This window comes from Schistocerca nitens, chromosome 5 (genome assembly GCF_023898315.1).
Source record: "Schistocerca nitens isolate TAMUIC-IGC-003100 chromosome 5, iqSchNite1.1, whole genome shotgun sequence".
NCBI classification, from domain to species: Eukaryota; Metazoa; Arthropoda; class Insecta; order Orthoptera; family Acrididae; genus Schistocerca; species Schistocerca nitens.
Genome location: NC_064618.1, coordinates 881354568 through 881371847, shown reverse-complemented (window position 1 = coordinate 881371847; position 17280 = coordinate 881354568).

Sequence of the window (17280 nt, the reverse complement as noted above, 5' to 3'; positions counted from 1 at the left end):
TTAGCAATTTGGTCCCATTAGACCTTTCCAAATTTTTCCGAAACGGCAGATATTCAGATAACCGATAACCGATCACGATGTAGAAAAGAACTACAGTCCCTTAGTACTGGAGAGTGTAATCTACCCATCCCTTTCTTGTTGTTGTTATTGTCCACGATGGTTAAGTCTTTTCAGAAGATTCGAGAGGAGTAAGATTCTGAATAAACTTTTTAATGATCTTTTCTCGCACATTTGGCTCCAGTTCTTCATGTCTATGGGACTGATTCTTGAAGCTGATATTGTCAAATTTTAGGTTCTCATGTTTCAATAGATCTAAATAATTCTGAGGAATGTCTTTGCAGAATTTTTGTTTTCACGATAATTTAATATCTCACATTTCACTATTTCACACTGTCTTACGAATTTCCAAATTAACGAAGACGAAATTACATTGTTCGTTTAAAATACAGAAATACGTCCGATAACATCTGACGCATGCTTATTGCTACCCCACTCTCTGGTAATAACGATATTCCAAAGGGTTTACAATTTTTCTTGACAAATGAATTTCTGATGTGACTTTTCATGCTTTCCCGACGGATCTGTTGCAGATACACTTCTCGGGTTTGCCGCCGGATCGTATTGTGTAACTCGCACGGTACGATCCGCCGGCAAACCATAGAAGTTTATTTGATAATGAATTTCTGTTAGTTTAGAATATTATTTTATAAATGAACCCAGGAATAAACATAGCAAACAGCACTAGAATGCGTAATTAACAATAGAAATTTAAGTGTACCAAGTATTTCGTAATTTAAAATATTTCTGAAAAAAAATTCATTGTACATTCAGAGCTAGTACATATCGATCGTAACAACGAAAATAAAGTAATTCCTTTTCATAAATTATAGCTCGAAAGATAACATATTGTGTATAGAATTCTATGAAAAAAACAGCTGAAATAATACTGAACCGTCCAAAATTCGAAAACTATTACTGGTATCGAGTACTACTGTTGACCAAAAGTAGTGCTGCAGGAGGATGTCCTTTCACAAGAGATACCGTGACCAGATGAGATACCTGTAAGGTTCTACAAAGGTTGCGCAAAAGAAATTTCTCGCCTTCTAGCAGTAATTTATCGTAGATCGCTTGAGCAACGAAAGATACGTAACGACTGGGAAAAGCGCAGGTCGTTCGCGTTTTTAAGAAAGGCCGTAAGGCAGACGCACACAATTATAGACCTATATCGTCGACGTCAATCTGTTGCAGAATTATGGAACATGTTTTATGCTCATTAATTATAACGAATATCTATAAAAAACCAACATGGATCCCACAAACAGACGTCCTGCGAAACTCAGCTCTCTCTGGCGCTCAGGTTGATGTCGTGTTCTCTGCTTCAGAAAGGCATTCGACACCGCCCCGAAATACCATGAAAAAAAAAAAAAGGCGGCTTATCGAGCAAAGGACGAGATTTGCCATTACGAATGGATCAAAGACGTCCTCTCACAAAGAATTCAACACGTCGGGGTCTTAATGGAATAAAATAGACAGATTAAAGTTAATTTCCGAAGTACCCCAAGGAAGTGTGCTATGGCTGTTACTGTTTACTATGTACATAAATATGTACATTAATGGTCTAGTAGAAACTGTCGAAACCTCTTCAAGACCGTTCGTAAACGCGACTGACTATAAGAAAGTAGCAAGGACAGAAGACAGTACAAAGTTTCAGAATGACCCACAGAGGACTGAAAAACGGTGCAGGGTCCGGCAGCTGACCCTGAACGTGAATAAATTAACATATGAGTTGTTGTTGTTGTTGTTGTGGTATTCAGTCCAGAGACTGCTGTAACGCAGCTCTCCATGCTACTCTATCCTGTGCAAGCCTCTTCGTCTCCGAGTGAGTACTGCAACTTACATCCTTCTGAATCTGCTTAGTGTATTCATCCCTTAGTCTCCCTCTACGATTTTTACCCTCCACGATTCCCTCCAGCACTAGACTGGTGATCCCTTGATGCCTCAGAGCATATCCAACCATTCGATTCATTCGTCTACTCAAGTTGTGATACAAATTCCTCTTCTCCCCAATTCTATTCAGTATCTTCTCATTAGTTACGTGATTTACTCATCTAATCTACAGCATTCTTCTGTATCACCACATTTCAAAAGCTTCAATTCTCTCCTTGTCTAAACTGTTTATCGTCCATGTTTCACATCCATACATGGCTACGCTCCACACAAATACTTTCAGAAAAGGCTTCCTGGCGCTGAAATCTATACTAGATGTTTACAGATTTCTCTTCTTCGGAAACGTTTTTCTTGCCATAGCCAGTCTAAATTTTATATCCTCTCTACTTCCACCATCATCAGTTATTTTTCTCCCTAAATAGCAAAACTCATCTACTACTTTAAGTGTCTCACTTCCTAATATAATTCTCTCAGCATCACCGGGGATGGGCTACAACCCTGTCTCACTCCCTTCCCAACCTCTGCTTCCCTTTCATGCCCCTCGGCTCTTGTAACTGCCCTCTGGTTTCTGTACAAATTGTAAATAGACTTTCGCTCCCTGTATTTTACACCTTCCTCCTTCAGAGTTTGAAAGAGAGTATTCCAATCAACACTGTCAAAAGCTTTCTCTAATTCTACAAGTGTTAGAAACGTAGCCTCTCCTAAGATAAGTCGTGGGGTCAGTATTGCCTCGCGTGTTCCATCATTTCTACGGAATCCAAACTGATCTTCCCCGAGGTCGGTTTCAATCAGTTTTTCCATTCGTCTGTACAGAATTCGTGTTAGTATTTTGCAACCGTGACTTATTAAACTGATAGTTCGGTAATTTTCACACCCGTCAACACCTGCTTTCTTTGGGATTGGAATTATTATGTTCTTCTTGAAGTCTGTATTTTGCCTCCCTCATACATCTTTCACACCAGATGGTAGAGCGTCGTCATGGCTGGCTCTCCCAAGGCTATCAGTCGTCCCACTACATAGGGAAAAAAGTCAACCACTGTGAAACAAAGATGACAAATTGCTATAAAAATATGCAGAGTGTCTAGAGTGACCTTTAGTAGACGGATCACATAAAACAAATAATAGGAAAAGGAGATGCCCGACAGATTCATAAATCTTAAGCAAATGCAACTCCTCCACGAAGGAAGTGGCTTACGAGGCGCTTGTTTGACCGATTCTTGAGTACTGTTCATCAATGTGGGATCATTACCAGGTAGGAATTATGTAAGAGGTGGAGAAGATCCAACGAAGAGCTGCGCGTTTCGTCACGGGACCGTTTGGCCGGTGCGAGAGCGTCACAGAGACGCTCAACAAACTCCACTGGCAGACGCTGCAAGAGAGGCGTCGTGCACCACGGAGAGGTCTACTGTTGAAACTTCGAGAAATTAGAGTCAATACAGAGGCTTACCGACAACAATTCTTCCCACACACCATTCACGACTGAATCATGGAATGAAGGCGGGGGAGGAGGGGGGGGGGGCGGCAGTTTATTGTGCCAGAAGTACCCTCTGCTTGCGGAGTGTTATGTAGACGCAGGTTGTTAAATTCGTCAACAGTGTAGATGTTTTGCAGGAATATTGTCCATTAATTGCTCAGGTGAGGCATTACCCTTGTAGCATTTCTGCTTTGTAGCACCGGAATTACGAGAGGTAGTTATTACGTTTTAGCATCTAGGAAAAACAAACTTATTAAATTAGTTTATTTATTTATCTGCGTTTAAATGTCAGCACTCCTGGTACACATTAAAATTCCCGAGCCACAGTACCGCTTAACAGCACTAGAGCGGACAAAACAACTCGGCGCAGCTGACAGTGAGCGATACGGTGGAGTATTGTGCGACTGTCTATTTTCGGCAGCAGCGGAACGTTGTGGCTCTGTCAGACCAATTCGTGCGGCTGGCGAAATCATCTGGATTGGCCTGACACACCTGCAGCATTTCCGCTGTTGCCGAAAACAGACCGCCACACAATACTCCACCGTATAACTGAGCTGCGCCATGCTGTTTTGTCTGCTGTAGCGGCCTTCTGCGGTACTATGGGGCGTGAACCAGGCGTGCAAACAAACAAAATAATTACCTAAGTTTATTTTTCGCTGGCGATGATTAAAACTTTATTACTACCTCTAGTAAATGCTGCCATTTTCCATGATCCCTTGTAATAAGAACTATCGCGTGGGATTTGCAGTTGGTATTCAGCATCATAGAGATCTAAAATTGCAGGCACCATTGTTAACGAGAAACGCATTTTCGAAAAACTGTGCTACGTGTAAATTCTTATGCAGCTCTGTTGGAAGTTGCGCACTGGAATATGGTTGTAGTGGGCTGTGAAGTAAGCATTGAGTCGAACGTCGCGCACTGAGACCACATCTCGTGGTATGCGTCACAGAAAAGTCACCTCGGAGTTGATGGATAGAAATGTCTCATCCATGGCGTAACATTTTATGCATTCTGAACATGCAAGCTGCCTTTCACCGTAATTGTACCGCACATCACGTACAGTCTTCCTCCTGAGTAAGGGCTTCCACAGTCATGGCTCCTCTACTGTACTGTCGTACATTACTCCACTGTTCGGAGGTCCTAACTTAAAATTGTGTCCGGAGTCCTTTTTGAATTCCTCAAATGTCTTCTCCCCATAGTAGTTTTGTATTATATACAACACTTTTATTTTATCGCTTTTTGTATGAGTTGAAACTTCATACAATAATCAAGAGAGGTTAATGTTATTGAGCAGTATTGATTTTCGTCCCACATAAGTACGTAGTGAGATTTGACAGTTAATTGTTGTTATTGCACATGTCATATGGCTTAGCAATGATATGAGCCTGTTTCACTTCTGAAGATGACAGTTTAAACTGCCGAAACCGGTGAAGTGAACCAAATGAGGGTTTTTCTGTGCAGCTGGCGACTGACTTATCTTCGTTGAAATATTCTGCAGCTGCTGAACCATGGCTATGAACAAAATCATTTACATACATTGCAAACATTAACAGTCCTGTAGCACCTCCTTAGGAAAATTCGAATATTAACTTTATATCTGTCGACTGTGTTCCGCTGAGAGCGATGTGTTGAGTTCTGACTGTAGTTAAGTCTTGAATCCAGTCATCCGTATATTTTTTACTAAACTGCACTGCGAGACGGCGAGAAATCCCTTCCTAAAGTCAAGGAGCACGGGATCAACCTGAGTACCGTTGTGTGCAGCCCTATGGATGTCATGGAGGAACAGAGCGAACTGAGTTTCGCAAGGTCTGTTTGGAGAATCCATGTTGACTTTATGGAAAAGATTTTCGTTTTGCAGAAATGTAATTCTTGTACATAAAATGTGTTGCATAATTCTATAATAGGTTGACGTCAACGATGTAGGGATATAATTATGTATATCTGTCCTATGACCCTTCTCGAAAACGGGAATAAGCTGCTCTTTTTTCCGAGACAATTGGAAGGATTTACGTTAAAACCAGCAGTCGTGATCGCAATAATTTTTGTTTAATTACCGGTTTCGGTTTATGTTAAAGCCATCTGCAGAATTTTTGTCCCACTATGGTTGGTGCTGGCGGCTCCTCGGTTCTCTCGTGGTACCACGATCGTGGAACTGCCGGCGCCAGCCATAGAGGGCAAAAATTCTGAAGATGGCTTTAACATATGCCGAAACAAATAATATTGGGATCTCGGCTGTTGATTTTAACCTAAATATAGCACCAGATCGCCGAACTCCATAGACAAAGTTGTCTAAATTTATGATTTGAAGGATGATTGTAAAAAGAAAAAGAAAAAAACAGTTTGAAATCAGCGGAAGGAATAAGGAATCCAGATAGCACGACGACTCTGCCAGTGGAGCTCAAGAGAACTGGGTACAATGGTTGAAAGTTACCTAAATGAATAAAAATATGACTGAAGTAGTGTTTCTTATTACAAGATCTTAGCTGAAATAGTAAACGAACTGTCGTAATGAAACTTTTACTGTCGTAATGTGAAGGCAAAGCTGCACAGTAGTTATAGTTAATTGTCGCAATATAAAGGGAAGTCTTTCATACTGTAACAGTTAGTAATCTCACTGGGAGTATTTTGAACAGTATAAACCGCCTGAATAATGAACTTTGACATAAAACCTGCGATAATTAGTTTTGCAAAACTGATCCCAGGTCCCAGAACTAAAAGTGATATTAAACACAAAAAATCTAACTGTCTCTGAACGACGTAAGTTGACCCTGACTGAATAAAAAAAACCATCAAAATATTTAGTCACTACCTCTACTGTGCGCAAATCTGGATAACGCGTTTCAGTACTGCAGTGTCTTGCTCGCCGCTATGCTATTGATCCAAAATACTGTATCTTCACAGAGACACTCGTGAGGTCCAATGAGTTCTCTGCTAGTTGCAAATCGAAATATACTTTGGAAAAACCATGATCAATTAAAAATTGTAAGAGAAAGGTAAAAAAATGAAAGATGGACATAAATGACAACACAAAGTTTTTTTGTATACTGTGAAAAAGTGCTCAATGCTGGTTTTAAATTTAATGAACGTCTTAACATCCAAAGAATAAGCTTTCCTATCTTCAAATCTAACAACTCTCAGGACAGTAACCAAGTTAGTCCAATGGCGCAGCAATAACCGGAAAAAGTAACATCTGTATAATATTTACCTCTGAGATTCAACTTCTGGTATACATTTCGTTCCATTAACATTATCTGCTCACTGCGCCCTCGCGCACATGAAAGATAATAACCTAACTTCTGCGATACAGCTTTACAACATCGCTGCTCGCTCGCAATCGATTCAGATACCAAAATTATATGTGACACCTATCATGGTCAAGTAGTTCCTCATGAGAGACACATTTCTGTAGTGAATGCTGACCGATGCAGGAGGCGGTGTATAGAGACACGACACTGGACCATGGATCACTGCAAACGTTGTCAGTTGCAGTGATGAATTACGCTATTCTTTGTGGCAGTGTGGTGCAAGGGTTTTCTTGCCGTCATCTGTAGAGCTAAAAGGAGGAAGTGGTCTTACGGTGTGGGACAGTTTTTCGTGGTTTTGGTGGGATCCCCTTACTGAGCTTAAGAAAGTGCTGAATGCAGGAGAATATGAACACATCTTACAGCATTTCGTACTATGTGCAACAGAGGAACAGTTCGGAGATGGGGAGTGTTTGCGTCGCTTTGACAATGCACACTGGTCGTCGGGCAGTATCCGTGAGACAGTGCTATGAGGACGAAACGGACTGGCCTGCCCCGAGTCCCCACGTGAACCACCTATGGGATGGGTTGGAGCACCCCTTCCTCCCCAGTCCCCAGCGTCCGCCATCGGTAGCTACTCTGAGTTCGGTTATTTTGGCAGCCCTCCGAAATTCCTTCACCAAAGAAGACGAAGTAAATATTCCAGAATTCGAATCAAGAATAGCTGCCGACATCAGTAGCTTAAAAGTAGATACTCTCGAAGTAATACAGCAACTTAAATCACTTAACAAAAGATAGTCTTCAGGTCCAGATTGTATATCAATTAGGTTCCTTTCAGAGTATGCTGATGCAATAGCTCCATATTTAACAATCATATACAACTGCTCTCTGGACGAAAGATAGGTACCCAAACACTGGAAACTTGCTCAAGTCACTCAAATATTCAACAAAGGTAGTAGGAGTAATCCAATAAATTACAGGCCCATATTAGTAATGTCGATATGCAGCAGGATTTTGGAGCGGGTGTTGTGTTCGAACATTATGAATTACCTTGAGAACACAACTAGCTCTCCACACACAGCAAGTGTTTAGTGCTATTCTCGAGGCATTTCAGATCGATTCCATATTTCTGGATTTCCAGAAGGCTTTTGAGACTGTACCACACAAGCAGCTTGTAGAGAAATTGGGTGGTTGTGGATTATCGTCTCATTTATGCGACTGGATTCGTGATTTCCTGTCAGAGAGGTCACAGTTCGCAGTAACTGACGAAAAGTCATCGAATAAACCGGAAGTGATTTCTGGCGTTCCACGAGGTAGTGTTATAGCGCCTCTGCTGTTTCTCGTCTATATAAATGAATTAGGAGACAATCTGAGCAGCCGTTGTTTGCACATCATGCTGTCGTTTATCGCCTAGTAAAGTTATCAGAAGATCAATAGAAATTTTAAAACGATTTAGAAACATATGTGAGTGGTGCGAAAATTGGCAGTCGACCGTAAATAATGAGTGTTGAAAGGAATCCGTTAAACTTCGATTACACGATAAATCAATCTAAACGCCGTAAATTGAACGAAATACGTAGGAATTACAATTACGAACAATTTAAATTGGAAAGAATACATCGAAAATGTTGTGGGGAAGGCTAACCAGAGACTGCGTTTTATTGGTGGGACACTCAGGAAATGTAACAGATCTACTAAGGAGACCGGCTACACTACGCTGCTTGTCCGTCCTCTTTTACAATACTGCTGCGCGGTGTGGGATCCTCACCGGATAGGATTAACGGAGTACATCGGTAAAGTTCCAAGAAGGGCAGCATGTTTTGTTTTATGGCGAAGTAGAGGAGAGAATGTCACTGAAATGTTACAGGATTTGGGATGGACATCATTAAAACAAATGCGTTTTTCGTTGCGGCAGAATCTTCTCACGAAATTTCAATCACAAAATTTCTCCTCCGAATACGAAAATATTTTGCTGACGCCGACAGACATAGGGAGAAACGACGATCATAATAAAATGAAGGAAATCAGAGTTCGCTTTTTCCGAGTGCTATTTGAGATTGGAATAACAGAGAATTGTTGTGGAGGTGGTTCGATGAACACTCTGCCAGACAGTTAAGTGTGATCTGTAGAATATCCATGTAGATGTAGATGCAGATGAATGGGGTGCCTTTCCCTCGGAGACATTGAGGCTCCTTGTTGATAGTCTCACCAGCAGAGCTCAAGGCCCATGAAGGCGAAGGGAGGTACGCTAATAAGTGGATCAAATCAGATAGTGTACAAAAAGTTTGCGTGCTCTTCATTCCTCTTTCACTGTAACTGTGAGTATTGTGGATTGGCCACTTCAGACTTTAGAGCTGTGCCTGGGATGTTTTTTTTTCATTTCTTAAGAATGTGTAGAGCTAGGAATGGAAGAGCAATTTGTACTTCATTTATTGACCGGCGAAACCACGCGTGGAGAGACTGCTCACTGGCGTGGTGCGGCCGGCATCTCAACGGCAGTACATACGGCGGCAAAGTGCGGAGGTAGCGCAACTGAGCAGGTGAGTGAAAAGTCGGCGAACATGCTCTTGGAAAAACACAGTGTTTCGAGTGGTTCAAAACATTCAAAAGTGGCGATTTTGACGTGAGAAACGAAGAGCGCGGGAAACCGCCGAAAAAGTTCGAAGACAACAAGTTGCAGTCCGTATTCAATGAAGATGATACTAAAACTCAACAGGAACTCGCGGAACAATTGAATGTGAAGCCGAAAGCCGTTTCCCTTCGGTTACAAGCTATGAGAAAGGTGCAGAAAGTAGGAAAGTGGGTTTCGCATGAACTGAATGAAAGACAGCAAGTAAATAGAAAGACCACTTGTGAAATGCTGCTCGCCAGATACAAAAGAAAGTCGTTTCTCCATCTAATGGTGACAGGTGATGAAAAATGGATTTATTTTCTGAGAATCCTAAGCGTCGTAAAGCATGGGTGGATCCAGGCAAACCATCGACACCCACTGCAAGGCCAAATCGCTTTGGGAAGAAGACAGCGCTCCGTGTTCGGTGACATCAGAAGGGTGTCATCTGTTATGAGGTGCTAAAACCTGGTGATACCATTAACACTGATCGCTATCAACAGAAAATGATCTATTTAAATCGAGAATTATGTGAAAAACGACCGGAATATGGAAAAAGGGAACACAGTCACATTGTTCCTTGATAACGCCCAATCACACACAGCAAAACAGGTCAGGCAAACGATCGAGGCGTTCAGTTGGGAAATACTAGATCATACTCCAGACTTGGCAACGTCCGGTTATCATCTATTTGCGTCACTGGGAACGCTTTCGCTGAACAACGCCTTCGAAAGAAGAACTGTTTTTTTTTTTTTTTGGCGTGGTATTCATAGCCTGCCGAAGAGGTGGGAGAAATGTACTCATATAAATAGAAATGGAGATTATTTTGAATAAAATATTATCAGTTTCAAACAACAGACGTGTAATTATTGCACTCAAGTTCATTTTCATACTTCTACACCTGGTACGACATTAAAATTGACACATATACCTCACATATGCTTAAGTATTTCAGGAAAATAACTTTTCCTACTTGTGGGTAGTTTCCGAAATAGACCAGAAATTACTCCATTATTCTCTTCGCAACAATAAACGGAGAAATAGACAGCGCAATACGACATCAACTGTCTAATGGTTACTACAACACTGTAGGATACACAAATTATTTTTTCTACTTCTTTTTGTTCTGGGCATCTGAGATCGGCATGACCTACTAAGGAATTGTTCTCATGGCGAAACTCAAAATTAAAAATCGAAATCTGTCTCGCAATGCAGTTATGTGGAAACTTTGGCCCAAGACACTCGTAAAACTGCGAACATAAGCTGCTGTATTCGTTTTTAATTACGCAAAAATACGGAGAATCGAAGTGTTGCAGCAGACGTAGCAAAGGCTACTCAGAAAAATAGAAGAAATTACTGGTACTTAAGACAAAGAAGATACTGCATACAATTCTGGACCATCCTAGAAGCTATAATTGAAGAAAATATGTTTAATCTTTGGATGCGTAGGGCCGAAACTCAGATTTAGTGACTCATGTACTTTTTCTCAAGCCATTTGTGATATAATGCATTGATATTTGCCCGATACATTTCTCACAAGCAACAAACAAACACGCAGAACTAAATTTTCAAATGTTTTGTTTAAGCTGAAATATGTAATAAAGGTACTGAAATTTCTATATCTATTCCTATCAAAAATATGTTAACTGTTATAAAATCATTTTTCCAATTTATTCAAAATTACATACGTATATTTGTTTATACCGATGTAGACTTCACACAGTTCAAATGTAGCAGTAACAGGATTAATAGGTTGTGACGAAAAGGAACAGTAATAATTATAAATTGATTGATTTACAATAATTTCTGAATTCGAATAAAAATTTTGAAAATTGAATTTGAAGTTGCATTATACTGTTATAAACCACCACATTAAATTTACCTATTTTGTTTATAATATTTTAGGCACAATGTTCGCTGGCATGAGAGCATGCGTTTCACTCACTTCCCCCTTAAGTGGCTGCCAGCGTGTTTCCCTACCGTTCCACTCCAGAATGGCGCGCGGGATTAAATCTTTCTTCGCGAGCTGTGACTTCTCTTATTTTATAATGACAATCATTTCTCTCTATGTAGCTGGACACCAACAGAATTTTTTCACACTCTGAGCACAAAGTTGGTGGTCGAAAATTCATGAGAAAAACCTACCGGAACGACAAACGTCTTTATTTTAGTGATTGGTACCCCAATTAATGTATAATGTCTGTGGCACACTGTCCCATATTCCACGATAATGCAAAACGAGCTGCCCTTCTTTGAACTTTTTCGATATCGTCTGTCAGTCTCATCTGATGCGGATCCCACACTGCACAGCACTACGCTAGACAAGGGCGAACAAGCGTAGTGCAAACAGTTCCTTTAGTAGATGCATTTTCTAAGTGTTCTGCCAACACATCGCTGTCTTTGGTTTGCTTTCCCCACAACGTTATCTATGTGAAAGCTCAAATTTAAGTTATTCGTAATTGCAATCCTAAGTATTTGGCTGAATTTTCAGCGTTTAGATTTGTGTGATTTGTTCTACAACCGAAACTGAGCGGACCTGTTTTAATACTGATGTGCATGACCTCACGCTTTTCATTATTTACAGTCAACTGCCACTTTTCGCACCATACAGATATCTCGGCTCAATCGTTTTGCCATTGGTTTTGTTAATCATCTGATGATTTTACGAGACGGTAAGTGACAGAATCACACGCAGACAATTTTAAGAGAGGTGCTCAGGTTGTCTCCTGTAGATCAGGAACCGCAGAGGGCCTACGACACCCGTCGGGGAACGCTTGGTATTGTTTCTGTTTTGCTCGCTCAATTTCCGTCAGTTACTACTAACTGCGAGCTTTCTGATAAAAATTCACGAATCCAGTGGCACAACTAAGGCAATACTCCGTAGGCATGCAGTTTGATTAGAAGACGCTTGTGAAGAACGGTGTCAAAAACCTCCTGGGAATCTAAAAATATGGAATTAGTTTCACATACCCTGCCTACAGCACTCACTATTTCTTGTGAACACAGGGCTAGTTCTGTTTCACAAGAAAGATATTACCTGAATCTGTGCTGACTATTTGTCAATAAATCCTTTTCTGCGAGATAATTGATGATGTTCGAACACAGTATATGTTCCAAAATCATATTGCAAATCGACGTTAGTGATATGGGTCTGTAATTCAGCGGATTACTCCTATTTCCTTTCTTGGGTATTGTTTGACTTGTGCAACTTTCCAAGCTCTGGGTACGGATCTTTCTACGAGAAAGCCGTTGTGTATGGTTACTAACTACGAAGCCACTGTATCAGCTTACTCTAAAAGGAACTTGACTGGTGTACAGTATGGACCGGAGGCCTCGCCTTTATGAAGTAATTTAAGTTGCCTCGCTACGCCGAGGATATTTTATTCTAGGCTACCCATTTTGGCAGCTGCTCTAGATTCGAATTCTGCAATATTTATTTGGTCTTCTTTGGTGAATGATTTTCGGAGAATCTTGTGTAGTAACTCGACTTCAGTGGCACTGTCATCAGTGACGTCACGGTGCTTTTTTTTAAAAGAGCAATGAAGGTATTGATTGCGTCTTGCCACTGGTGTAATTTACATATTACCAGAATCTCTGTGGGTTTTCTGCCAGTTTCGTTGTAGAAACTAGTAAAAGCGTATCGTACTGAAGTTCGCGCTAACTATCGAGCTTCTGTTAAACTTCGCCAATCTTAGGTATTTTGCGTTCTTTTCAATTTGGCATGCTCTTTGCCTTTCTTCTGCAATAGTGTTCTGACCCGTTTTGTGAACCGTGGGGGTTAGTACCGTCTCTTGTTAATTTATTTGGTATATATCTTTCAATTGCCGTCGATAGTATTTCTTTGAATTCAAACCATCTACGATTACTTAATAAGATCGGAAGGAAAGGAGATTGTCTCTTAGGAAGGCATCATTAGAGTAATTATTTGCTTTTTTTAAATAGATGTACTTTGTGTTTATTTTTGGTGGGTTTAGATTTTACTGCGTTCAGTCTCGCTACATCAACCTTGCGGTCACTAATTCCTGTATCCGTCAACAAGCTTTCTATTTGCTCAGGATTATTTGTTACTAAGTAGTCAAGTATGTTTTCGCATCCATTTACGCTCCGAGGGGCCTCCTGACTAACTGTTCAAAACAGTTTTCTGAGAAAACAGTCAGTACAGACGTTTTATACCTACCGTCGTCTTTAAACGCGTATTTTGTCAGCATAGCGAGGATGGACTGAAGTCACCACCAATTATAATTGTGTGAGTGGGGTATCAAACTGAAAGAAGACTCAAGATTTTTTAAATTGGTCAGCAACTGAATCATCTAAGTCAGGGGGTCTGTAAAATGAACCAATTAGTAGTTTATTCCGGTTGTCAGATACAACTTCTACCCGTACTAACTCACAGTAGCTATCTGCTTCAATTTCTGTTATTCTTTTCTGGGTTTAGTTCTGCCCTTTAAACCCGTGATACCTTGAACCTTTTATTTAAAAATCACCCTGTTGTATACCTCTGGTCCCCGTATTCCCATTTCTTTCAGATCCCCTATCTACCACTCGGATCCAGCGTACTTTGGTTCTCTTGTTTAGCAAAAACTGTATATTTTCTGTTGTTAATCTCCCCTGGTCCATTCGCAGGTTGTGTCCGAAGAACAAGCTCCTTCTTTTGTTGATGAGGTGCAAGATTCTCTCATCTTAATATAGAGCTCTTCCACACAATATTATTCTTATTTCTTACCTTTCTCAGGCGTTATATCTGGTTAAAAATGGAAAGTGACGCGGACCTTGATCAAGCGCGACTTCCAATTAACTGTACGGTATATGTTACATTGCATTTAGGAACTTTTGGGTAATTGAACATGTATCAATAATTACAGATTTCTGTAGTTGTATATATACGTTTAGATGTAGCTGTATTGCGTTGATGTACTGGTGGATAAAATGGTTCAAATGGCTCTCAGCACTATGGGACTTAACAATTGTGGTCATCAGTCCCCTAGAACCTAGAACTACTTAAACCTAACTAACCTAAGGACATCACACACATCCATGCCCAAGGCAGGATTCGAACCTGCGACCGTAGCAGTCCAGCGATTCCAGACTGAGCGCTTAGAACCGCTAGACCACCGCGGCCGGCTACTGGTGGATATTGTGTGGTATGACTCCTGTAGTTGATAGTATAATTGGTATAATGTCAACTTTATCCTGAAACCAAATGTCCTTGACTTCCTCAGCTAGTTGGATGTAGTTTTCAATTTTTTCTCCTGCTTTCTCCTGTTTTCTTCTGTATATTTGTTGCATTGGGTATGGATATTTCGATTAGTTGTGTTGATTTCCTCTTTTTATTGGTGAGTATGATGTCAATTTTGTTATGTGTTGTTGTTTTATCTGTTATAATGGTTCTGTTCCAGTATATTTTGTATTCATCATTCTCCAGTACATTTTGTGGTGCATACTTGTATGTGGGAACGTGTTGTTTTATTAGTTTAAGTTGTATGCCAAGTTGTTGATGTATTATTTTTGCTACATTCTCATGTCTTCTGGTGTATTCTGTATTTTCTAGTATTGTACATCCGCTTGTGATGTGATCTACTATTTCTATTTGTTGTTTGCAAAGTCTGCATTTATCGGTTGTGATATTGGGATCTTTAATAATATGCTTGCTGTAATATCTGGTGTTTATTGTTTCATCCTGTATTGCAATCATGAATCCTTCCGTCTCACTGTATATATTGCCTTTTCTTAGCCATGTGTTGGATGTGTCTTGATCGATGTGTGCCTGTGTTAGATGATACGGGTGCTTACCATATAGTGTTTTCTTTTTCAAATTTACTTTCTTCGTATCTGTTGATGTTGCGTGATTTAAAGGGTTGTAGAAGTGGTTATGAAATTGCAATGGTGTAGCTGATGTATTTATATGAGTAATTGCTTTGTGTATTTTGTTAGTTTCTGCTTGCTCTATAAAGAATTTTCTTAAATTGTCTACCTGTCCATAGTGTAGGTTTTTTATGTCGATAAATCCCCTTCCTCCTTCATTTCTGCTTAATGTGAATCTTCCTGTTGCTGAATGTATGTGATGTATTCTATATTTAGGGCATTGTGATCGTGTAAGTGTATTGAGTGCTTCTAGGTCTATGTTACTCTATTTCACTACTCCAAATGAGTGGGTCAGTATTGGTATAGCGTAAGTATTTATAGCTTTTGTCTTGTTTCTTGCTGTCAATTCTGTTTTCAGTATTTTTGTTAGTCTTTGTCTATATTTTTCTTTTAGTTCTTCTTTAATATTTGTATTCCTATTTTTTGTCTGTATCCTAGATATTTATAGGCATCTGTTTTTTCCATCGCTTCTATGCAGTCGCTGTGGTTATCTAATATGTAATCTTCTTGTTTAGTGTGTTTTCCCTTGTCTATGCTATTTTTCTTACATTTGTCTGTTCCAAAAGCCATATTTATATCATTGCTGAATACTTCTGTTATCTTTAGTAATTGGATGAGTTGTTGATTTGTTGCTGCCAGTAGTTTTAGATCATCCACATATAGCAAGTGTGTGATTTTGTGTGGGTATGTTCCAGTAATATTGTATCCATAATTTGTATTATTTAGCATGTTGGATAGTGGGTTCAGAACAAGGAAGAACCAGAAAGGACTTAATGAGTCTCCTTGGTATATTCCACGCCTATTCTGTATTGGCTATGATGTGATATTATTTGAATTTGTTTGGATATTAAGAGTGGTTTTCCAATTTTTCATTAGTAAGTTTAGGAACTGTACCAATTTAGGATCTACTTTGTATATTCCCAATATTTGTGGGGTGCACTATCAAAAGCTGTTTGGTAATCAATGTATGCGTAGTGTAGCGACCTTTGTTTAGTTTTAGCTTGATATGTCACCTCTGCATCTATTATGAGTTGCTCTTTACATCCTCGTGCTCCTTTGCAGCAGTCCTTTTGTTCTTCATTTATAGTTTTGTTCTGTGTTGTATGTGTCATTAATTTCTGTGTAATGACTGAAGTTAATATTTTGTATATAGTTGGTAGGCATGTTATGTGGCGATATTTTGCTGGGTTTGCTGTGTCTGCTTGATCTTTAGGTTTCAGATAAGTTTCCTTGTGTAAGTGTATCGGGGACAGTGTATAGGTCTGCAATGTAACCGTTAAATAATTTAGTTAGATGTGAATGTGTTGAGGTGAACTTCTTTAGCCAGAAATTTGCTATTTTATCTTTTCCAGGGGCTTTCCAATTGCGCGTGGAATTAATTGCACGGGTGACTTCATGTTGCAAAATAATCACTTCAGAAATTTGAGGTATCATCTTGTATGTGTCTGTTTCTGCTTGTATCCACCGTGCATGTCTGTTATGTTGTACTGGGTTTGACCATATGTTGCTCCAGAAGTGTTCCATGTCTGTTATGTTTAGTAGATTGTCTACCAATTGTCTGGTAAAATTTCTTTTGATTTGTGTTGAATGCTTGGTTTTGTTTCCTTTTATTTTCACTTTTTTGTATCTTCTAAGTCGTTTGGCCAATGCTTGCAATTTCTGCTTATTTTCATCTAATTGCTCTATCGCTTCTTGTTGTGAGATTTTACCTAACCTTTTTCGTTTTTGTCTGATATTTCATTTCTTATAAATTGTGTTAGCTGTCCAATGTCTTTTCTCAGTTTTTCTATTCTGATCTGTAGCCTGTGTTGCCATGCTGGTTTTGTGGGTTTCTTCTGTGTGTTGGTTGGTTCTGGTATCTGCCTAGTGTGTATATTTAGTGTAGTGAGTACTCCTATGTAAACCAGTAGTTGTAACTCTTCCATAGTTGTATTTTCACTTATCTTGTTGTGTGGACCAAAGGATCTTCGAAATCGAGTCGAAGCAGTTCCTCCTTGACCTCCTCTGCCGTAACCTCTGTGGGCAAGTCCTCGATGACGATTTTGGTGCGGCGATTACCCGACGTCTGGCGGGTAAAGTAAGGCATCGCCTTTGATTTTACGAAATCGAGAATGCTAAGATAGTCGTCCCTACTGTCAAGCAGGTAT